Source organism: Calidris pugnax, unplaced genomic scaffold, assembly GCF_001431845.1.
Source record: "Calidris pugnax isolate Ruff unplaced genomic scaffold, ASM143184v1 scaffold225, whole genome shotgun sequence".
NCBI lineage: Eukaryota > Metazoa > Chordata > Aves > Charadriiformes > Scolopacidae > Calidris > Calidris pugnax.
Window position 1 is genome coordinate 5,998,947 of NW_015091072.1, and position 24,023 is coordinate 6,022,969.

A 24,023-nucleotide genomic window follows, 5' to 3' on the forward strand; every position below is an offset into this window, starting at 1 on the left:
GGGTTCAGTGAGAGGAAGGTATTTTGGGGTTAATAAGAAATGTGTATTCTTCAAAACAACCCCACCTCCAAAAAAAAAAAGAAATAGTCCACAGCCTTATAAAATATCTGTTTTGTGTCCCAAAATAAAGCATGTATTTCATGCTCTAAAAGTCTGAGGTTTGTAGCTGAAAAAGATTAAGTAAATAATTCAGAATTTGTTGTGTTTACCTGTTAATAATTAAGCAGGTTAGTCTGCGTACTTTTTATAGACATTGAGCTTGCTTTATTTATTTATTTTTATTTACTTGGCTCGTGTTCTGATTTTTAAATTTAAAGAAGTTTCTGCCAAGAAAGAGATCATGAGAGAAAAGGCATCAAGGAGTTAAGCGTTGCACAGGAAGCAAAATCTTTAGGGACGCTTAGTCTCTGGGGAGAATGGAGAATTGCCATCTCTCCCTTCCCTTCTGTGTTTCCCTAGACTAGCCACTAGTGCTTCGAGGGCATTAAGTTTTAAAGGTGATAATGATTTTTCAGACTAAAGCAGCACCTTTTGATTCCTATTTCGTGATGTCAGTGACCGGGGACAGAGGAGTCTGTCATTTTTATGGGGTGACATTTGGTTCATCTCAGTCAAAGGGAAGTTTCAGCCTTGTTCTGTTTCAGAAATAGAATAGAAATTTGAAGGAAAAAATCAGGTAACAGACACATCTTATATCTGTTTTCCTGTCATGTGAGTGAGTTACAGCCTGGTGAAAGATTGTAAGCTGATGGCTGTGAAGTCTGAAATATTCTTTGTTATTTAAGGAGATACAGAGAGGCCAACAGCAGAGTGAGCTGCTCTCCCAGACGCATATAGATCTGCCCATTGTGAAATGGAGTCCTATGGCAGGTGATAGTTTGGTCAGTGGATGAGTCCGGGCATCTTTGCTTTTGGTGGTAATGAACAGGCCAATAGTTTCCCAGGTTCCCCTTCAATCTCATTGTCTGTCAGTTGAGAAAAGCATGTAATGAGCAGGAAAATAATTCTCTGGTTTCCGTCCAGTAATTTTCGGTTGCTGTTTACATAGCCTAGACCTGAGCATGGATTGCAACAGAGAATGAGAAGAGATTTGGGTTTGGTTTTGGGTTTGGTTTTCTCCCCTCCCCTGCCAGGCAGTGATCCACCCCACTGCTAATCATGTTCCCTCCCTGCCTCAAACAAAGTCATTGCCTAATTTTTTTGAACGTTTGAACTGTTCCTTTGGTCTTGGCAAAGTAAGATATCATTTGATATTTTCACTCACCTTTTCCAAAGGGGAGAGAAAGCACAGAGTAGTGAGAAAAGTCAGTTGAAATGATTGGCATTAAAAGACAAAAGCTGCTGAAATGTGAGAGTGATCTTTGGACTGTATATTAAAAATCAAAGATTTAAAAAGACTGTTTATGTGAGAATTAATAGCCTGATTTTGTTGACAGTTGAAGTCTTCATCTGTTACCATGGCATGTTTTAATTCACTGTCTGCATCGGTATTTCCTTCTGAAGAAATACACAGGCTAGTTGCTAGTACCTCAAATATTAAAAATGCCATTTGCTTCTCATGTTCCAGCTGATGATTTCTATTTAAATGAAGTTATGGTACATAAAGTTAAGAGGAGGTTAACCTGGTAGATAGTGTTACAATATTCCCCTTTCTCCACCATGTGACTGTTGCCTTCAAAGGTCATTTTGTCCTGGGCCTAGACAGTTAATCCAAGCCTTCCCTGGAGATAAATATGGGCAGATCGTCCTTTTCAGATGGAATTTAGAAGTGCACAGGGAATGTAAATTGTTTCCTGAAAGAGTTTTTCATGCTTTAAGACTGGTACTGTAACACTGTTGCTTCTTTAAAATTTTTCTGTACACGTACAAAGCTTCTTTTCCTGCAAAAAAAAAAAAGCCAGTTCATATCCAGTTCATTATCTTATACTTGCAGGCCACATGAGTGGTCTGGTTTGGGCAGTTGTCTTCAGAAATTCTCCAGAATCTGGCTTTATCACAGAGTTTAATGCTAGTCATTTAATTTATTACTTGTCTACCACCCCCAGATAGAGAAGCTTGTCACGTGGTACAAGTTCAAAGACATCTCAACTCTAGTTCTCAGTGGATAGAAGTCCATATCACCAGAACTGTTACTACTGTCAATAGTAATTGGTCTCTGGTTGTAAATCCAATGAAGGAGGTTGGACCAGCCACAAAACGTGACCACTCCACATGGGCCCTCAGCTCAAGGCTGAGGGGTACTAGTGAGCCTGCGTGAGTCAATCTGTTAAAAGTACTGTTCTGGAAATAAGAGGAATTCAAGGTCTAAGGCTGGCAGATTAGGCTTTTCCATAAGCATTAAATTCACACAGAAGTATTTTTTAAAAAAAGAGCATTGCTGTGATGCATTGTCCATTTTGCTAAGGACATGCTTTATCCAATGTTTGTGCCAGGTTGACTGAATCTCAAAAGAGACCAAGAGATTTACTGGTAGTCTCACAGTGAATCATTGTCTGAAATCCTTTTGGCTCCTATATTCTTAGTATTAATCAACAGTGATTCCTTTCATCCACTTGCTACCACTGTTTAGTTTGTATGTATGATGACTGTGTTTGGAAGGAATTGAACTGGAGTGATGCAAATATAATTTATCTTACTTCGAATTTTGTTCATTAAATATAGAGTCTTAAAAAGAGAGGATCCTCACAGTTATCATCCTATAATATTTTCTCCTCCACTGTGAAAGCTCTATAACCTTGAGAGAAAATGTAAATAAAATTGACATGTTCTTTACGTATTCTTGAATAGAATGTATTTATCTCAGTTTCACTTAATCTGATGATATCTCATTGAATAGCATTTTTTTTCATTAGCAGCAAATGTCAGAAGGCCATAGAGCTTATAAGGCATTAACATAAGGACATGAACAAGTATGTATAGTTCTTTCTTGTTTGCAATTGAGCAGCAGTACTACAGTATGCTGTTGTTACTGTACAAGCAACTGGCATAGCAAAAGAGGGATTTTTAATTTAGGACTGTTGAAGTTATCCATTTCTATATTTCTTATTTTTGTGGTAGATCTTGTTCTGGTTAGATATTTTAAAAAGCAGTTAATCAGTGTACCTAATTTGCTTCATCTCTGGAAGCACATTTTTCCAGGAAATTACCATGATATACCTCAAGCCTCTGGGAGGATTGTGACTTCGAAGCCAGTAAACCAATTGTGAACCTATGCTGCAAAGTATTCACCTTTGCTTAGTACATGGGGGTTACTTTCAAGTGGACCAAAATTCAGGTTTCCTGAATTGCGTACACACTTTTTCACTTCATTGGTGTCACATGGATGCATCAAATTTAGAGACTATTACTTGATATGATAGAATTTGAATCACCACCAATAAGCTGTTGATCCAAATAAAACCATAAATGTAAACATGGAGATTGGAATTGAAAACAAAATTAATGGCCTGTAGTTTTGGATATGGTACTCTCCAGTGGCTATCTTGGTCCGACAAATGACCATGTCAAGTATAGAATCATAGAATCATAGAATTGTGTAGGTTGGATGGGACCTTTAAGATCATTTAGTCCAACCACCTATTTAGATCATACATAAAAATAATTTTAAAAATTATGTGGCAGAAACGTCGACACTCATTAAGCTCAAGCATTCAAATGTTTAGAAAGGATCGATTCATGATTGTGAAAATAAAGAAAACTTTAACAGTTATGCAGACTCTTGTATCGCACTTTCTGGCAGGACTCAGAACTGACACGAAGATAGCTGTGTACATCAGGGGTAGTTGTACAAAATTTTAAATGCCAGTACACCAGAGAATTTTTTTATGTTCTCAAATTGCACCAAGGGAGGTTCAGGTTGGATATTAGGAAAAATTTTTACACTGAAAGGGTTATCAAGCATTGGAATGGGCTGCCCAAGGAAGTGGTTGAGGCACCATCCTTGGAGGTGTTCAAAAGACAGGTTGACATGGTGCTGGGGGACATGGTTTAGTGATAGTTTTTTTGGGTCAGAGTTAGGTTGATGGTTGGACTAGATGATCTGGAAGGTCCCTTCCAACCTAGATGATTCTATCATTCTATGATTTTGCCTTTGCAGAGCCCAAGCAGATAATGTCTAAGCTCTGCTGGGGGTCTGACTGATCAGTGGGTTCAAAATAGAAAATATTCTCTTTTGCCTTGTGATCAGTTTTTCCCATGCTTTTTCCCCACCTTTCATCTCCTCCAGGTTCCCCAGTGCCGCCGTCTCTGACTGGCCTCACTCAGCAGAGCCATCTCCTGCTGCAGCACATAGCGGGCCAGCAAGTACAGAGTGGTTCAGCTGCTAGATGAGTTAGACATTAGGCAAACAGCACAGTTTCATACCTAATAGTATCACTTAAATCAAACATATCCTCATGCAATACATCTAACGGCATTTAAAGGTCAAAATCCTATTCTCATTACTCAGTATTTTAGGCCTGCTGTTTTACTATGTTCATTGTCTGCACAGAACTGACCGACTGCTCCAGACTGTGGTTGTGTGAGGTTGGAAAGTGCTAAGAGCTGCCGTCCAGCTTGTCTAGTCAGGCAGCTGCAGACCTTACCAAAGCTGAAGTGCAGTGCTACAAAGCCTTAGTTCAACGAAAATACACCTTCTTCCCTGAAAATGGAAAGCTGCCCTCAAACAGACTCTGCTGCATACGCTCGGGACTGACCCACGTAGGCTGGGGAATTGCCATAGGGAAATTTCAACAAATGCTGGCTCTGGGGCATCATTTGCTTGTGATGATTAGAGGTAAAAAGGACTCAGAAAGCAAGAGGAAGGCTGCAGATCTGAAAAGAAATTGTGAGAGTGTCTGAGAAAGCAACCAAAGCACCCTGCAGTAGCCAGAAACTGCTGGGATGTCAGGCTTGGAAATGCTGAGCCTGAAAGCCTGCTGGTTTACATCTTCTTTATTTGAGAAAGCAACACTTTGTCCTTCCTCTCTAAATAAATAAGGGTGCTCCAAAGAACAGTTCTTTTCTGTTAAATTATCTGTTCTTGCCCGTAATTTCAGTGACTAAAACGTCTTTGTGGCTAGCTTTGAAAATCCCTCATCAGTGAAGGATTAAAGAATACCAGTACGCTTAGGTAGGCCAGTCCTGCCACACTTGAGCTTTGGACATAGGTTCTTAGGTGGAAAGTCAGCACTTGAGGGGAGTGAAGGGATCTTGCTGCTCCTGTGAAGAAGCAAGAAGTAGCTGCAGTAGATTTGGGCACTGTAATCTAAATTAATCTCTTATAACAAGAATTGGAAATTATGCCATTCACGTCCCTAAATCATATTCTGAATTGGTGGAAGGAGAGAGCCCAAATCTTATGTTCAGACTTCAGAATACTTACTGTTTCCTCAGCTGTTTGTCAGTCAGTTCTGAACATTTTGGTAATTAGTGGTATATGGTACTAAGTCTGCTTTTACATCTTTTTTTTTTTTTAATGCAGTCTATAGAGAGGTTTTCTGAATATTTTAGTCATTAAAGCCATTTATAGGTGAAAGATGCCAAGATTTATACACAATTTTTCATTACAAAAATAATAAAAGAAACTCTTCAAACCCTTGACCTGTTAAGAGTACTTAGCTATAACTTCTTCCACAAATGCATTTGAATGGCAAACATAAATGGCAAAACTTCGGTTGTGACACCCATTTGTTTGTATCTCTAACAGGAATGAAACTACACTTAATGTAAAAAATGAGATTTTTTAAATTTTTTGAAAATGGAGTCTTAGGAAACGCTCCCTATTAATTTGGTGTTGAGTTGTATAACTTCTCTCTCTGGGGGATGTGTATAGCATGTCATTTTGGATACTAGTACCTTCAGCTTATTTGTTTGTCACCTGTGTGCTAAATGTGAATGTGTAAGACTTTGTTTTGTCTTCCTTCAGATATATATGTTTTTAAATATACAACATTCCACCCACTTTCCCCCTGAAGCCTAGCTATTTGATTGTTATGAAAACTCAAGGTGTTGTGTGTGCAAATCCCTAAACATAGGAATTTCTTTTCTTTACAGCAGCATAAGGAAGAAGTGTTGAGAGCTGCTCTTAACCCTTTTGGAGTCCGAAGTCTAAAGGTAAAACCAAATGCTAGTTTTTGAGTTTCTGAAGGTGTCGATATAGTAATTGTTTAGAAATGCTATTTCCTTATCACATTCGAACTGAGATTTCCCACAGGAGAAAAGCAGGGACACGGTAAGAAGACTGAAAACATTATTAGACCTCTTTAAGAGCACCAGCATATCTGGGCATAAATTACACAGGTAAGTTACAACTGGTAAACTGCAATTATCTATTTTACTTAATATGAAAACATTGGCGTTAAGAGTCAGTGGGACTTTCAGTAGGGTTTAATATTGCTAAGGATTTAATGATTTTTGTCTCACTATAACTTGATAGTTTTTATGATATGTAAAGTTTTTTCAAATTACAGTAAGACAAATCCTGTAGCTCTTTTCTCAGGCAAGAGTCCCTCAATGGGAGTTTTGCCTGAGTGAGAACTGAATGAGGTCTAAATAATTAGCAATTAAAATATTCAGTTATTGTGCCACTGTATATAACAAAGCACTGGAGGTATTAAAAATTGCTAATCTCCTCCTTATTAAAATGTTAACTGCTAAACATAATACAGTTTTGCATTTTCTATCATTCATTTTTGCAGTTCATTAGTAGAGGTGAAATGTTTATGACAAATAGTCATTTGAACTTTTAAGGGATTGACTTTGTTTTCCTGGCATTTTAGTTAATATTTCTGACTGAGTTAATTTACAAGCAGAAGTCTTTGTGGAAGCTGTGGATTTTAGTCAAAAACTAGATAATGTACAGAGAGTAGCTTCTGACATAGCATTCGTGGGTATCTGCAGAAGAAACCAGATGGTAAGCTACTCACCAGGAGACAGAGCTAGGCAATTTAGGTGTCCAATTTTTATACATTTTGATGAGCAGCTTCTTGTAAAGAACTCCAGTAATAGGTTAACGATTGTCCACAGAGTTTACTGGGCAAATAATTTTCAGTGAGACACTAGCATGTGAACAGTCTAGCAACAGGTTAAAAAGCAAAGTCGGTGAAATTGTTTAGTTGTGCACCCAGCTCTGTTAATTAGCACATGAGCTATTTATTACTATGCTAGCTAATATAAGGGCTAGACTCTGCTCTCATTCTACTTCACTGCACAAAAGAATAAGCAGTAAGATGCATCTCCTGTCTCCTCCATCATATAGCAGCAACAGCAGGATGTGTGGAGAGGGAGAATGGTATTTGATGAGTGAGAAAGGAGTGGTAAGTGAAGGTGATAAATGGTAGAGAAAAAAAGGTGTATTATAGGAAGGGTTTGGTGACAGGTGGATTTCCCAAGGGAAGATGACTCCCTCAGTACTGTTTCTCCCATAGAAACTCCCTAGAGTAAATTTTGTTACTTATTATGCCCCAAGTTTTTTTTTCCCTAATCTTTCTGAAGAGCCATCTAGGCCTAGGCATTTAATTGTGCCATATAATGTTGTTGGCAATTCAGGCCATGATTCTGCAAGGATTTACACATGTATTTCACTTACAGCATTATGAGTAATCCTGTTGAAGTAGATGAGATTAATTGCAGGACATAAAGTTAAGCATGTATATTAGTCTTTGTAGTAAAAGAGGTGTAGTTTCATTTAATTATTTATTTTCAGTGCGGGAGATTATTTTTAAAAATACATAAATGCATGGGATTTTCCATCAATTTTATGGCAATTAAAGAGGAGGTAGACAGTAACAAAATAAGATTTTCTGCTTTTTCCCCAAATCCACAATTTTTTCAGGTTCTCGTCTGTAAAGTGTGAAACAGAATAGGCTGCTATCATTTTCCTTTTTACATGCAAAGTTAAACCTCCAGCCAGAATGAGACCATCATATGATTTATGGTAGAGGAGTGAACAGGACAGAAATCAAACAGGAAGGCATGTGTGCTTGTGTGGACTTTTGTTTGTAATTTCATCAGATTGGTGCACACCTCAGACATTTTATTTAGTGATAAGATATGCAAATTGTTCTGGAGCCAGCAGCAATACTTTCACCTGAATGTCAAAACTGACAGAGGTTTTTAAATCAAACCTCAGCAACAACTTGCATTTTAAAGCAACTATTCCTAAGATATAAACACCAACTACAGACAAGTAAGTGCAAAATTTTTTCCTACTTTTCTTCATACTATTTTCCTTCCTTTCTTGCTTACCTCCCTGGAGGAACAGGGTCGCAAGCTTACCTGTAAATACTGGGTGCAACTACGGGCAACAGTGCAGAGGAGCTATAAATTTATATGGAAGTATGTGCAAAGCACAGGAATGCAAATTGAAAGTGGGGAGATTTATGAAATGAGATTTACCAGAGAAGATATCTTCTGTTTTTCCACATGCGTACATCTCACCTTCATATCTGTGAAGGAATTGATAATACAAACTCTTAATTTCAACTGGTTTATCTCTCTTTAGTTTTAGTTTTATTGCATTTGTGTCCATAAATCAGCACGTGTTAGTAGAAGCCTGTAGACACAACAGAAAGTTTGGTTAATAGCTTTTCTTGAGATTGAGAACTTAAATTCCTCAAGGCTGTGGATGTTTAGCTGCTGGGGTTTTGTTTTTGAGTGCACATACAGTCACGGGATAAGGGGTGTCACTGAAAACACAGCTTGGGATTTAAATGTTAGATGTGTTTATTTTTGGAATCCTTGTTCAATCAGTGCCCCCTGCCCATAAAATGATAATCCTGTGTATTTTCCCCAGATTTGGTTCCTCCTCTCTTTCTTTGAATGTGTGCACATAATTTTGTCCAAACACTTCCATCTGAAGTTTTCCTCAGGCTTTTTTGGCTTGTTTTCTTCTTGTTGCTGTTTTAATGTGTGTACCTATTAACCAGAAAGATAGCTGGGCTGTGTCATGGTTTGTGCCAGATTGGCCAATGAGAACGACAGGCTGAAAACATTTAACAAAGGGTAACAACTTATGTATTCCTGTATCTGTGCATGAGTTATATGTGTGAGAGAGAGCAAGCTGTGATTATGGAGATTATGAAAGATTGTTATTTGGTTTTGATTACATGCCTAGCTGTGTATGTTGTTCTACTCTGCATTCTCTTCTATCACTTGGTCATTGTGTTCTAATACATTTCCTGTATGACAGATTAAAAATTCTGGTCAGTTGTTGGTACCAACCTGTCTTCCAGGTGGGATTTTGCTTTCCACAGTTAAGTAAGAACAGCATTTTTGTTTTCCTACAAAATGGAAAAAACAAAAAGGATTTATGTGTTCATGATTAGAAAGATATGACCTGCCTATACAATATAAGTCCCATAACACGTGCTCATAGACCTGGGTCTCATAGCTTTCAGGGTCCCCAGAAGGACTCTTTGTGGAAGAGGACTTCCGAAATACTGAAGGCTTACTACTTGTGCAGATTTAGGCCACTGCAGAACATTTTGTTTACAACAACTAATTCTAGGCCCTACTTTGGTGTTGTGGATACTTAACTCCTACCCACTCAAACAGAAGCACTTCAAAATAATTAAATTAAATGAATAATCCACACACAGAGCAAAGCATTTCAGAGGGAAAGTGAGTTCATTGAAAGAAAGAGTTTGCTTTTTTTTTGCTAAATAGTTTCTTTCAAGGTCTTTCTAAATAAGCAGCAAATGCTTTCGTTGGAAAATAAAAATAAAACTGAATCTTTGCTTGTAATTTCAGCCACAGCTGATGGAGTTAAATCACTGAAAGCTTGAAAAAATCAGATGGAATTTGGTTTTTCAAGCTGAAGTTCAGGCAGTAGTGTATTGCCTCTCTGTGAAGTGCTGACTAAGGTAGCTCCAAGAGAAATACAGCGGGTGTTGCGGTATGTTCACCTTTAATGCATTACTTCAAATGAATTTGAAAGATTTGAAAGAATTTTGAAAGAATTTCTGGAGCTCGCTGGTGACAGCAGGGTAAAAGCACCAAAGGAAGAGGAACAGCCATGATGACTTGGATTTTTGCCTGATGGGCTATAGGGATACTCGTAGTTTAGTCCTTCACCTAAATGAATGCACTTTAACCATCTGCTCCAGTCCACCATGGCAGCAGCTATCAACATTGATACTTGCCAGTTGCCTTTGGAGGTGTTTTCTTGCTGCTGTATAGGGAATAATTGACAATAGCTGATACCAATAGCCTTTTTAATCTTACCAGAACCTATGCATACATATTTGATAAATGGTAATACTGGAATCTGTCATATTCTTTCAATATCAAGTCTAACAGAAAATCTCTGCTCCTGCACGTCTTCCTTATGTGCAAACTCCAAGCATGGAATTTCAGCTTCTTTCTTATGTTGACATTACATTTGCTGTTTTTTCTGTGCTGAGTATAATTCCAGGCATTCAGCAGCATACCAGAGGGAGAGGCGACCGGCATCGCAGCCTGCACTGCTGCTGCTCTACTTGTCATGAATAATAGCCCACTGGGCTAGTTAATCATTACTCTAACTTTTTCGTGTTCCTTCATAGCTGATTGCTGCCCAGGGGACATGGGTTACTGCAGTCTGGCTGCCACCACAAAGTTCAGTATTGTGTGTGCGTGTTTGTTTATGCTTACCTGCATGCATATGCATTGTGTTGTTCAGCAAATATTCTAGTAAAACTAACAATGCAAGGCCAGTGTGCCTGTTTTTCTATATAAAAGGTAAAAGTGGGAGAGCTAATGTTTTACCGCTCCTCCTTTACCATTTTCGAAAATGAATGTGAAAGTATGGGTCTCTTTAATCAACATGCTGGTGCAACAGGTTTCCTCATTCAGCGCTTTAAGACTGGAGTTTCAGGTTGCTAAAATTCTATTTCTTAGAGCACGTTTGAGTCGTGTGGCCACTGATTCGTGTTGATTTGCCAAGGGCCATGATCTGATACCTCTATGAAAATTACAATGTCCCTGTCCACTGGGAGTGAAAAAGTATGGGCAAGGAATAGGTGTCAAGGAAACCTTTTGAGATTCAGAAGAAGGTATTTAACAACTGTCATTCTTGCTCAGATGTATGTAGCTGTATTGATTGCCAGGGTGGGAGCCAAGAAAAAACATTCCTTTAAGGCATTCTGATTTTCTTCTTCATCTTAAGTGCAGATCATCTTGTAACATCTGGAGCATGGGGCGCAGGTTACTTTGGCATTTTTACCACGTGGAACAAAATTTGGTATTAAATTCTTCTGTGCCAGTGAATTAGTTTACCTTCATTGGAAAGAATAAATAGCAATTTTGCTGTCCGGATGTCAATATTCAGGTGGTCAGACAGATTGAAGTACTGATCTTTAATATCTCTGGTGTTTGTTTTGGGAAAGTTAATTTTCTTCAATGGATAGCTCAGGACAGTGAATTATTTTCTTCCTCCTCCTTGTCAGATTTCTGTTCTATTGTCTTTTTTAAAACCAGTAGGCACTTGGCTTCCATGGTTTTCCATACAAGTAGAACTTGGGGTGACATGGGACTAATTGTAAAAGGGAGGGTTAAATCCTCCATCAGGTGGTACAAGATTTTCTCTTGAAAACGTTACTGTGTCCTGTTCAATAGATCTATCTTTCACTGAGTAATACTCCGAAATCCTTTTCCCCTTCTCTCCCTCCCTTCCCCTTTCTTTCCCTCCCTTTATTTCTCTCCTTTTCTCTCTCTCTCCCTCTCTTTTTCAGTATTTCCCTTTTTCTTTCCCAATCCTCTCTTTCTATCGATGGATGTCTATTTTCCTATTAGAGCTGAATCAGACATTTATATAGTGACATTTGTGGTGATGCAGCTGAACACCTTGTTCATTTTCTAAACTTTCCACTGAAAACTAACCTTATGTTATGCAATAGGATGATTAGCAGAGCAGCATTACTGCATAACTCAGTGTTATCAGCAATGTGGGTCATTAAAAGACCAACCTCCTCTTCCTCCTTTACCAGCAAATAAAACAGCAGACAACAAAATGAGAGACCACAAGAAGTCAGCAGCAATATGAGCTGGACCTTTTACATGGCAGCAGCACATTTTAGTGCCAAATAGATGAGGTAGACCATTCTGACTCTGAAAAACAGATTTGAGGCCATTTTAGCCATTCCCTCTGGTTGTTTTGAATCAAACCTGTATCATTCTTACTGATACTAATAGGACGTTGGGGGTTATACAAGTCTCCCAGCCTTCAGAAGGTGTATCCTAAGGCCGGCAGGGAGAATTCAAGAAAGTAGGCAGAGGCTCTTCTGAGAGACAAGCAGTTGAAAACTTTTACTTTTTCTGCAAAGAAATCAATATTGAAGAAAACAATAAAGAAGCAAGAAGTGCTGCTACTTAGTCACTCAAAGAGCATTTTAATTACATACAACATTTTCCTTTAATTTTTTAATAATCTGAATTATGGTCATTTGCAGAACTTTGATTGTAAACTTCTTCCTTCCTCTGAATTAAAATACCTTTACAATAATGTTTATAGGCACACTTAAATGATCTTTATGAGATGGGATTGCCCTGAGATCTCAGTCTCCATGTTTTAAGAGTTCTCTTCTAAGTTATGTTCTAACAGTTTGATTGGTATGTGGCAATGTTCCAGTCCCACCTGCTTGGCTGGGCTATAAACATGAAGCGAGCCATTTCAATATAAGCTTTAAGCCTCCTTGGGATTCTGGAGGCCACCAGACTGTATGTCTCTCAGGTAATCTCCTCCTCCAAGACCAGAGACTCTCATCATTACTTCAGAACTCAAGGCAGAGTGTCTTTCTCTTTGCTTAGACGCTATACTGCAGCAGAAATTAAATTCATTGAGGGGTGACTGAACCTCCCTAGATCTTTACTGACGCAGACTCTGGACATTTGAAAAATAGCTCTTCTTTGGCTATTTTGCAGTTAGTTTGAAAAATCTGTTTCTGTTTTATCTCAAACCAGGACATCCTACCAGGGTTCTTTGTTGTAACTGGTGAATTTGAGCAGAGAAATATGTGGAGGCAACACTGTAATGGGAAAAACCTAGTTATTACCCAGACTGATCCAAATATACAAGCCCACTTTCCTTCCAGTCTCTTCAGAAAAGTGCAGGGCTGTTTTTTCCAACCGGGTGTCTGGGGAGAGGAGCTGCACAGATTTTCACAGCAATGCCCACATCCATCTTTGTCTCAGGGAGACTTGCTTCCTATGGTTTGGAGATCTGCCTGTGGATTTTTGAGGAGACAGTTACACGTGTACATACACTGAACATCAGTGCCTTCAGGTAATCCTATTGTTTCTAACTTTAGGACTTTGCTTTAGTAAAATATGTTAATGTTCAGTTACCCAAGCTTGGTTTATGGCACTAACTGAAAGGTGGCAGCAGCTAGTGAGAAGTAACTGGAATATGCCCTCTCCTGGTACCGGCCAGTGGTATTAAGTGCTGTTTTCATTCTCCAGTTAGATTTGTTGTAATGGATAATTGAAATCATAAGTTTAAATTTTCCAGATCCTCAGAGTCCTTCTATAGTATTTTAAGTCATTAAATTAAGCTAGCTGCTGGATTTTGTATGCAAACAGTAAAGTTCCCTCTCCTACTTCTTCTCCCTTCCTGGATACAAAACTTCCCCAATTTTCTGAAGAATATATGTGCATGTAAATAGTTTTCATGTCATAATGGAGTCCATGTTTATCTGAATATTGATGTCTTAAGCTGCAAAAGAAAGAATATACTGTCACTCTGAAAGCAGGTATCTTTTTCTTGTTATGTAGCTATTAGCAGCTTTACATTGTGGTTAAACTTGTATTTTCATGTTTAAATCACATTTTTTGGAGCACAGTATTGAGAGGGAAAGACATCAGTTACAAAATCTCACTTCTCTTTTAGAAACATTTTCCCTAACATCCAGTAATATAGGTGTTAGGGCTACAGTAAGCCTTAATAGAGAGACTTATCTTAGATTTTGACATCTTTACACTCAAAGCCTGCTAATCTAGATATAGCTTCCAGAATTACAGAGTTTAGCCTTTAAATAAAATTTCACTTCAGTAACTAATGCTTTGACAATGAAATAATTGGGTGTTTTTTAAAAACAGAAAGCATGATTTAGCTGAAGGTTTTCCTTCTTTTTTGAACAATTTTCTAACCAGAGATTTTTTTCTTGAAGTCTTGCCAGTGGCAAAAATAAGGAGGGAACATGTGGACTCATGCAGAGTGCTCACTAGGCCAAAAAAGAAAATGAAAAAAAAACCCAAAAACTCCTAAGCTATGTCTGAGCAAACTTCACATTTCTCTGATAGGAACAAAATGCAGAACTCAATTCTTAACTGCTTTGGAAAAATCAAATGAACTAACCTCTCAGTTTACAGAACAATTTCTCTGTGTGTTCCACTTCCATTTCTTATTGGAAATCAAACAGCTTTGTTTTTCAGCACTTCTGCAAACTTAGTCCCTCGTGTACACACACAAAACCCCCTAAATCCATGCATCCTAGGAAATCAAAAATTTAGGAAGGTACATTTTTCATAGGTAGTTATAAATATGTATAAAAATTTTCCCATCGCATGAATTTCCAAAGGGGATAATACATGAAATCACAAAGGAAAATGTTATGGCAAAAAGTAATGAAGTAAACTGAAATCTAGATCTTCCTTTTAGGAAGATGCATTCTGAAGTAACAGCATTGCACAAAGGCTAAAAACAGAGCAGTTGATGTAGAACTGGTTTTGCATCTGAGGTTTTGCTTTTGACCTTTTACTAATATAGAGTTATAAGACAGAATGTTGGTGTTTTCAGTTGCCTCTTAATTTTTTTTTAGTTGTGGAAGATACCTAGTTGTGAAATATGAGTAAAACAAGAAGTCTTCATTCTTTTGTTTAACTTCAGGGTATTAATTGTTAACACAGCTTTCAATGAACTAAAAGAACACAGTAACTCCTATAGGAAACATTCTTGAGGAAGAATCCCTGCAAACTGGGAACAAATGCTTTATTATTTTTTATTTTTATTTTTATTTTTTCTTAACAGGAGAGGGAATGTCTGGGTTTGTGGGGTTTTTTGTTAGTTTTTTCTTTTTTTTGTTTTCTCCTCTCTTTTCTCTAATGCACTGCATACACTCGAATACCAGACAGTAAAACTTTCTCGTTACACAAAGCTGTCATTGTTCTGAGGCCATTCTGCTCCCTCTGAACCTGTGTTGAAACAGGTGCCTCACTTGCTTGGCTCTCCTGGAGCAGTTTTATGGATTAAAGCACCACATGTATCCTGCACTGTGGCACTATTAACCGTGCAGAATGAGGCTGGGAGAAAAACTCATACAGGAGTTACACACCTAGGTGCAGTTAGTAAACAGAGACAGTTACCCTCATTAAGCATAATTAAACCTAATATTGACTGTAAACTGTTACTTACCTTAAACTTCTCTGCAGACATTGTGGGAAGGGATTAACTTAGGAGATAGGTACACTAATTACTACCTTCTTCACATTAAAGTTACCATCAGGAAGGCCTATATTCATAAATAAAACATAGTAGGGGATGAGAGACTGAGAAATATGTAAATTCATTTGCAGAAAAAAAGACCAAATTAAAAAAAGAAAGTTGAGTGATGCTACTGGAAGCAAAATGGCACTCTAGCTAATTACCATGAAAAGTATGATAAATCATGGACGTGTATCCTTGACTTCTGACTGATAGAGCCTGCAGAGTGCAATCTCTCATGCGTAGCTGCCTCTGACTGATTTAAACCCATACCACTATCGGGTTTGATGGGAAAGCACAAAAGTGTGTTATTTTATTTCCTTGGGTATTGTTGCTACCTCTTTCTCCTAGAAATGACTTGCAATTATTGTAAAAATACAGTCTGATTTCTTGTCTGCAGAAGAATTGTTGTTTGATGCAATTGGCAAACAAAGGCTCCAAAGATGGTCTAGTTATGGTTTAATAGCTGTATTTTGAAATGCAATTGATCTGGTATATTGAGACAATTATAGAAATATAATAAAATGTCAAGGGAGGGGTTGCTTTTGCTTTGGTATATTTATTTTTGTCGAAGAGATTCTGTCCCACAGACAAGATCAAAAGTCAGAAGCAGTTTTATTTATGAATTTCTATTTGTTTTCTATGGAATGTTAAGTGAGTCACGTTGCTGCTGTGTGCTTCAGCTTTTTATTCTGTTTCCTCACAATTTTCATAGTTTTCTGCACTTTACTATCCCCTGCAAGGGACTGCACACATTTCCTTAGGATTATTCAGATGAGAGGGGCTTGCAGGATGAGGCCGTCCTATGTGTTATCATGTCAACGTTGTTACTGCTTAATCCTGTAAATACTTTACATTTGAATACATAATAATGATATGATTGCTGTTTGTGGGGTAATTTCTGTTTTCCTAGTGTATCTGTCCAGAATACTTTTTGGCTGAGTCATATCAGAATAAAAGTCTCTTTTGCTGAGCTAGCTCACACCAGAATAATGGGAGAACAGACTTATCCTGAGCTTCCTGAGCAGAGCATTGCCTAAGCCACAGGAACAGGAGAAGCTTGAGCACACTAGTATTTAGCATCCAAGGAGGGAATTTACCATCACAATGGTATTGTTATTATGTGGGTATTTCAACACAAAATTATTATTGGCTTCTACTCAGTATTATGCTTTAACTTTTTATGAACTGCCATCACAGGGCACACCGGAGAAGAAATCTAGTATTTATAATGTTCATAGTATAGCATTTTGCTGAAAGAAGGAGCAGGAAAAGTGAAGCTGCTAGTTGAACATCTGTAGATACTACCTAGAGAGTACCTTTTTTGAGTCTTTGTTCCATTTATCTTTTTCATTTCTCTTTTCTTCTAGAGAGATTTACCCATGTAATAGTGATGTTACGTACAGGTAGGAATGTGTAGTTTCCAGGTATGGGTATTATGCTTCAAGAAACAATGCTAAGTAATTAACAGTATTTTCCTGCTCTGGTAACCCTTACTCTTTCTCTGCAGCTTTTTGTGTACCCAGCTGCGGTGTTTATAGATGTTATCTTCATACCCTTTTCACAGTTTCACTGAGTTTTGACAGCGTAGGGTTTGAAGAAATGTATCCGAATTGTTTCTGAGCTGCAAATTAGTTTCAAGATTTACATGGCCAAATTCTGCAGTGACATACACATCATAAGGGATAGTTTGGAAAGCTAGGAGATGTCCTCTGAGCAACAGTCCAAAATTATTGCTAGCTAGAAAAATCACAGGTTAAAGGAAGAACAATTTACTGGAGTAAATACAAGTTTAGAAGGTAGGTTATTTGAGCATAAAGAGTGTATCTGCATTGCTTCTCTTGTTTAGGACTACAGGACTGTATCAAGGAGCTTTCACCTGAGATTCATGTTTGAGGAGCCCTTTGTTCTGCCTGCTTCTTCAGGGACATGTAGAACAATTCTGTTACAGGCTTGTTGCTTTTTTCCTGGTTCCCTTCCACATCTTTTCAAAGGGAGGAAAGAAGGGTCAATGGAGAGGAAACAGAGAAACAGACTTGAGACATGGAAGTTATGAAGCTGCATAGCCTGTATATTTCTGGTTATTATCAAGGTGCCTGTCCAGATTTCCCCAGACCTATCGGGTAGATGTCATGGGGAGTCTTAGTCACATTACATCTGTTAACAGTGGATGGTCTAAATCTCAGGCAAGCATTTCAGCGTTTGTCCTCTTAATAACAGCTCATCTTTTTCAAATTAGAAATTGAAATCGGGTGTATCAGCTTCCTAGGGAAACAATATATAAAAACAGGTATTTTTGATAAATGTTAAGTATTAGGGAAGCTCCATTACATAAGATAATCAAATATAAATGCCAACCATGCTTTTGGGGAGGAAAGAAATTATTCTGTGTTGTATGTTAGCACCTTAAAACTAAACTAGATTAATTCCCATATTTTGCCCATCTAGCTGGTGTCCACTGGACACTTTATGTCCACAATAATAATTGAGCTCTTTGATCTCTTGTCAAACTCATTCCCCTCAGTTCTTCTAAGAGTGTACTTGATGATTCCAGCAAAACAATTGTCTAAGTAATAACATACTTGAATCCCGGTCATCTCTGCAGAGCATAGTCCAAATCCAGTGAATCCAGACTGAGGCAAAATTTCCACTGAAGTCAAAATTAGCAGCTTTGTAACTTGTAGGATTTCTGTCAAGCAGAAATTCCCTACTTAAATTCTTCCCCCACGGAAAGGATGACAAAACACATTTATGGATTGTTAGAAAATTTGGACACGGAAAATGCATTAAAAAAAAAAAAAAAGTGAGGCAGATAGTTTTATGAGCATTTTTTTGTGAAGGGAGCATGTCATTTAAACAATAATATTTCTTAAAAAATAGTTAAATGAAGTATTTGAAGATTAAATTTTTCATTTTCACCAATGTCAGAACAGCTGGATCCTAGGACTGACTTAAGACAAAATGACTGAATGTGGATATATTTCTGCCAAGTATAAAATACAGAAATGGGAGGCCAAACTTTTAAAGATGGATGATACTCTTCATATGAACTTAAGACATATTCTTAATCAACTGGTTTAATTTTGTTTGAGTTAGGCAGAATCTGTCTGTTTAAAATTCTCTTACATTTTCTACTGGGTATGTAATAGGTTTCAAACCTTTTTGCAGTGTGAATCTTAGGTTCCACATTCAGATACGCTCATCTGTGAGAGAAAGTCTGTAATTTCTTTTCTTCACCCAAAGTTGTTCCTAGTGGAATGCTCTCTAGCATGACGGCAGTAGAGCTTCCATCATTTTCCTCCATTTGTAGTATCAGAACCTAACAGCTGATGTGCAAGGCTGTGAAGACATTTCATCACAGCAGGATTTTTTGAAAAGAATCTGAGTACACTTCACGAGCATCCTGGCATCTCCCTGCTATGTAAACAGGCAGCACCAGGGAAAGTTGGCTTTCACGTGATTCCTTACTACTCAGTTGCAAATTTTGCTCATTAGTGTGTCAATTCAGCAGTTGTCTGATATAAATTCCTTGCTGAGCTGGGGCCTGAGAGAGGGGCAGGTGGTAGCTGCTTTTTCCATTCCAGGAAAGGGGAAAAATAATTCCTTCTCAAAACCAAACTGTTTTGATGAGAACTAGAGCGTGAGTCGAGCTATGGTACACGTGGGAGAAAGTCAGAGAATACCATTTTGGTATGGATGAAGAGAGGCACTTACAGAAACTCTCCCAAACCAGGACAGTGTTTCCTGGTTAATACAAGTAGATTCTGTTACTCATCTTTTAGCACGTTAAATACTGCTGTGTATCAAGCAGAGAAACTTTCAGTCAGTCCTGTAAAAGCTTTAACAAATCAATATGTGTCCATTGCTTCTCCTGTTTCCTGTTAATCCTTTCACATTTTCCTGTTTACGCTTGTCCTTGCCCCGTATGTTGTCTTCTCTAACGTTTCCTTCCCTCGTTGTTTTCATTCTTTCTTTGCTTCCTGTTTCTCAGTAGCTCTGCCCTTTTGTGGCTAAAGCCCTGAATTTCATGGTCTGTCCTTACACAAGCAAAACGTCTGTTGAAGTCAGTCAAGCCAGGGTTTATCTTCCCATGTTTTGGCCTTTGCTCGTTATCAGGTACTTACATTATATCCATAGCAAACTGTCTGCATTTTGGGACACAGCTTCAGCCAACATAAGGCCATTTATTTTACATTTACTTCTGGAATGAGTCTGCTTACTTCCAGTCCCCCATTTGGAAGCTTGTTAGGAGTGTGCATGCTGCTATAACATGCAAATTCTAATGAGTAGGTGGAGAATAAGTATTTTTTTGTCTGATAGGTTAGTACTTTTATTTTACCCATTTAAAGACAAAGATGGGAATCTGCTTGTTTAATGTTCAATAAGATCTCAGTGTTGAGTGTCCAGAGGATATGAAGTACTTAAAGTAAAGTAACTTAGGAGCTGAGGAGATAATTATATATGAGAGGAAATACTGGGAAGGACAGGGAATGCAAATGAAGGCAGGCCAAGATAGATTCAGTGCCACAGGATAACTCCCCATTTACCCCTCCCTCAAACACACAATAACCCTCAATAACCTACTTGAGCTAATGAACATTTTACTGCATCTAAAATGTTGATGCAAGTGATCATTATTTCTACTGGATTTTTGAGTGTCTGAGACCACCCTTGTTCTTTGGAGTCCCAACCTACACTTTTTTTTCTGTTGGGTAGAACGTAAAAAATGTTATTTCAATGGAGAAAGAAGGCATTTATATTTGGGTGTTTTGATTTTCCTGTTAAGGTTATTTCCTTCTGCAGTGAAATGGAACATACGGGCTTTTTACACAAAGATTATAAACTTATGAGTGTCAGGTCATTGTAAGAGAGAGTCCAAACCAATGCGCAGTTGTCCGTATTGAGTCCTGTGCTCCATTTCTCCCTTTCCTGAACCAAAAAATTACCACCTTCTCTATTAGAAGATCATAAATCGAGGAATGTCTGTGTCTGATGCAAAGTTCTCAGTGTGGTGTCAGAAATCCAAAGACCCTATTCCAACTGGCTGTTGAAATATAGCTAGTTAGCTCTACAGAGCAGGTGGCCTATCAGGACAAAAAACCAAAAAAAATCCCTCACAACAACAAAACCCAAACAGAAAGCAAAAAACAGGAATACAGAAAGACTAAGATAATGTTCTGAGTTCTTTCACTGTTGTCCCTCTGGACCTTAGAAGATGACTGCCTTCCATTTTCTGATTCCTCTGCATCCTGCAGTAGAGAATGATGCGACATAGTTATCACTGTGAAGGTCTTCCTAACAGTTAAGAATAAAAGTACAGGTATATTTTGACTAGTAGCTGTAACCTCAAGGATTTTTCAGTTTGCATCTCTCCTGTGCTGTTTGTAGCAGAATGCTTATGGATGAAGGTGTACTTACCCTCTTTCCCTTGGCAGTAGGAGTGGGGCTTCTCAGTTAAACCAATTTTTGTCTGCCCCAGTTGGCCTGTTCTTCTGCATGTCAGATCCATTGCATTTTTGATGCAATAGCTTGTGGTGCTTTAAGGACATAGCGTAGCTACTACATGCTTTTGAGTTAACAAATTTTAAGTATTTAAATCACATAGGAAAATGAGAAATGTTTTTTCTTGCGTTTGGAATGACTAGTAGCTTTACAGCCATCAAACTCAGCTTGGAATGCCAGTTGACCCTTCCACTTTGTATGCTCACTGGTGACTATAAATGAGAAGTCTTTCCACCCCTGCCATGAGGTTATGAGACACGGCTATGTAGTAATTAATGCCACTGTATCATTTTTAACTGCTACAGAAACATAGTATCAGATGCTCAGATGGCATCAATTGGCTTAGCTCCACTGAAGGCAACAAAGTGCGATGCCAACTTATACCAGCTGAGGATCTGGCCCACAGTTAAAAGAAAAAAAGGGACCGGCTGCCAATATGGCAGGGAACATATTGAGATTTATGGTACTGCCTTAATCAGGAAAAAGTTCTGCATGAAGTGGTTGTCTTTCTGCACATTCACATGAAGTCATTTCAGCTGGAGGCATAAGAAGCTCTAGCATGACCTGTATGGGCACATTCCCACTCTTGCAATGTCTTCCACTACCTGTGCTCTTAAACATCTGAGGACATCTCAACTCACTCCCCTTCTAGTTGGCAATATCTCCTCATGGTCGGTTCTCACGTCCAGTTCCTCACACAGGCCTACCACAGATTTTTTTTAAACATTATTTTAATTTGGATTACCTTATTTTTTCCCTTTTGCTTGTATTTCTAGTGCTGCTTTCTTAATCATATGTAAAAATGGGGGGAATTTCACACATTGCTATTGAAACTCTTATCTAGCTGTCCTATTTGCATTCAAGTATTATATTAATCTTGATAAGAATAAGAAAAATCCAGTTTCCTGCCTTTGTATTCAAATATGTAGGTAATTTTTTACTTGGAGATAAGGTGACTGTAGCTAACTTAATGCTTGTAAATTTTTATCTGCTATAAATATGATCGAATAACTTGATGGATAGAAATTCTCCTCTCTGTATTACAAAGTTAGTGAATGAAATACTTATTAAAGATGAAATGGCTGTAGAATCTCTGCAACTTTTTTTCTCCTTCAGTAATACAGCTATTGTAGTGTTTGGTTTATAATGAATGCTGTTTCTAAACTTGCGAGCCATTCCCAGTTCTGAGACCTTGGGTTTGATTGTTAGTAACATCCACAGAAAATAATCTTTTGGGCCTACCAGTTTCCATGCTTGGTCCCACCTATAATGTTGATGATTTGAGATACTCTATGATCCATTCTTGTAATAGGAAGTTGAGGAAAAAGCTCTCTTCAGCTCTAAAATACCTGCCTAATTAATTCATGACTTGGAATTTGGCCTAGAATATAAAGGTCCAGTCACATTTGGATTATAACCTCATAGTACATATTTAAGCAGGACAAACTTTCAGAAGTAGAAGTATTTTAATATCTAAACCCTGCAAAGTGTGTTGAGTTTTAAACATGTAATGAATTTGCTCCTGTGCTCTGAAAGTACAGAAAAATAAACTAATCATTAAAACATATCCAGATACAAAGCTCGGCTGCAGTTTTTAAGAAGTTTCAAAGGATGCTTTGAATGACACTGAGTCTCTTACCATGATGTATTTTCCTGCACTTCAAAGTAAGACTGAGTCTTCTGTGGCATCTGTATCATGTAGGTGCTGAAAAGAATGTCGGGGAGGCAGGACACAATGTTTATCTCTTTCTTTTAGTTTCCTAATTATTGCATGTTTCAAAGAATGCAGTGATACCGCTGAATGCAGCTGAAAGACTGTTGCCTGTCTTAGGAAAAAACAGAGGACCCAGTCCATCTCTTACTGAGCTCCATGAGAAGATTTGTGTTTAAACCAACAATTGCAAGTTTAAACTTAAAGCATGTACTATCTTCAAATCTGGAAAATGCTAGAAATATGATAATTGTAGCTGATTCACTTAAACAGTACATATAAACACTTGAGAATATTGTAAAGAAAGGTATGACTTGTATTAAAATATTGCAACAAATATTTAAAGTAATACTTATTCCTATATTCTTGATGGTTTTTTTTAGAAATTCCAGTGCACTTCATGAGTTTCCAAATGATAATACATTTTTTAAAGAACCTTAGAATGGTTTTACAAAGTGTTATTATCCCGATTTGATAGATGGGGAAACTGAAACACAGAGCAGTTAAGTAACTCTCTCAAGGTTGTAGGATAATTCACTGCTAAACTAGGGATAGATTATTTCTTGGCATTGAGTGTTTCATTCACTATTCCACTGCTTCTTTGTGTTAAAGAATGCTATATTACCTTTATGATACAGTTTAAAGAAGAAACCCACAAGTGGTGTCATGTTTACAAGTCTCTTGAAAAAGCACTTCTTTAGCTGAACATCTTCATTTTCTATCGTGACCTTTTATGAAAATTAAGTTTTTATACACACATGCCATGCAATAGAGGGGAAGACTGAATATGCCATCTTTGACTTGCCTGGGATTGCAGTCAAAACCAGAGGGCAGAATATGGCTAAGAAATATCGAGTTAAAAGTCTTAAAAATGTACTTCAGCTCTCCAAATACTGTTTCCTGTATATTGGACCTGAACAGAAGGTTAGTAGGAGATGGATGTCCCTAGTTATAAATAATTGTGACAACAACTAGCAGTACAGTGCACTTGAAAGAACAGTTAAGTCTTGCTGCAAAATGCATCCTAACTACGAAAATGACAGCCTGCATAGTGCTGTGGATGGAGGGCAGCTTGTAGTGCTATTCAGAATAATAATATTTGCTTATATCTGCTTAGAATATCCCAGAGTTTTGTAAATATCTCCTAGAAACTAATATGATATTTCTTACTCTGGCATTATTTAGGAGTGCAAGAAGATACATTTTTTAGAAATCTGAAGTCAGGTTATAGCACTTCTGGGGCAGGATGTATAATTGATATTCTTTTAAAACTACAATAGCTTTTACCTTACAGCAGAGTGTTGATGGTACAATTTGTGGTCTGGCTGGCACCAGAGAAGACTATGGTTAATCCAGTTTCTTATTTTACAGAAG

The 24,023-nt window shown here is 37.8% G+C and overlaps 1 long non-coding RNA gene across 1 annotated transcript in view; it reads left to right on the top strand.

The window, feature by feature from the left end:
- Positions 1–24,023, top strand: part of LOC106896861 — a 143,010-nt gene that overhangs the window by 56,786 nt on the left and 62,201 nt on the right. Inside the window, exon 2 of the long non-coding RNA XR_001413678.1 lies at positions 6,034–6,093. This is a non-coding gene — a long non-coding RNA (uncharacterized LOC106896861). The remainder of the gene's footprint in view (positions 1–6,033; positions 6,094–24,023) is intronic.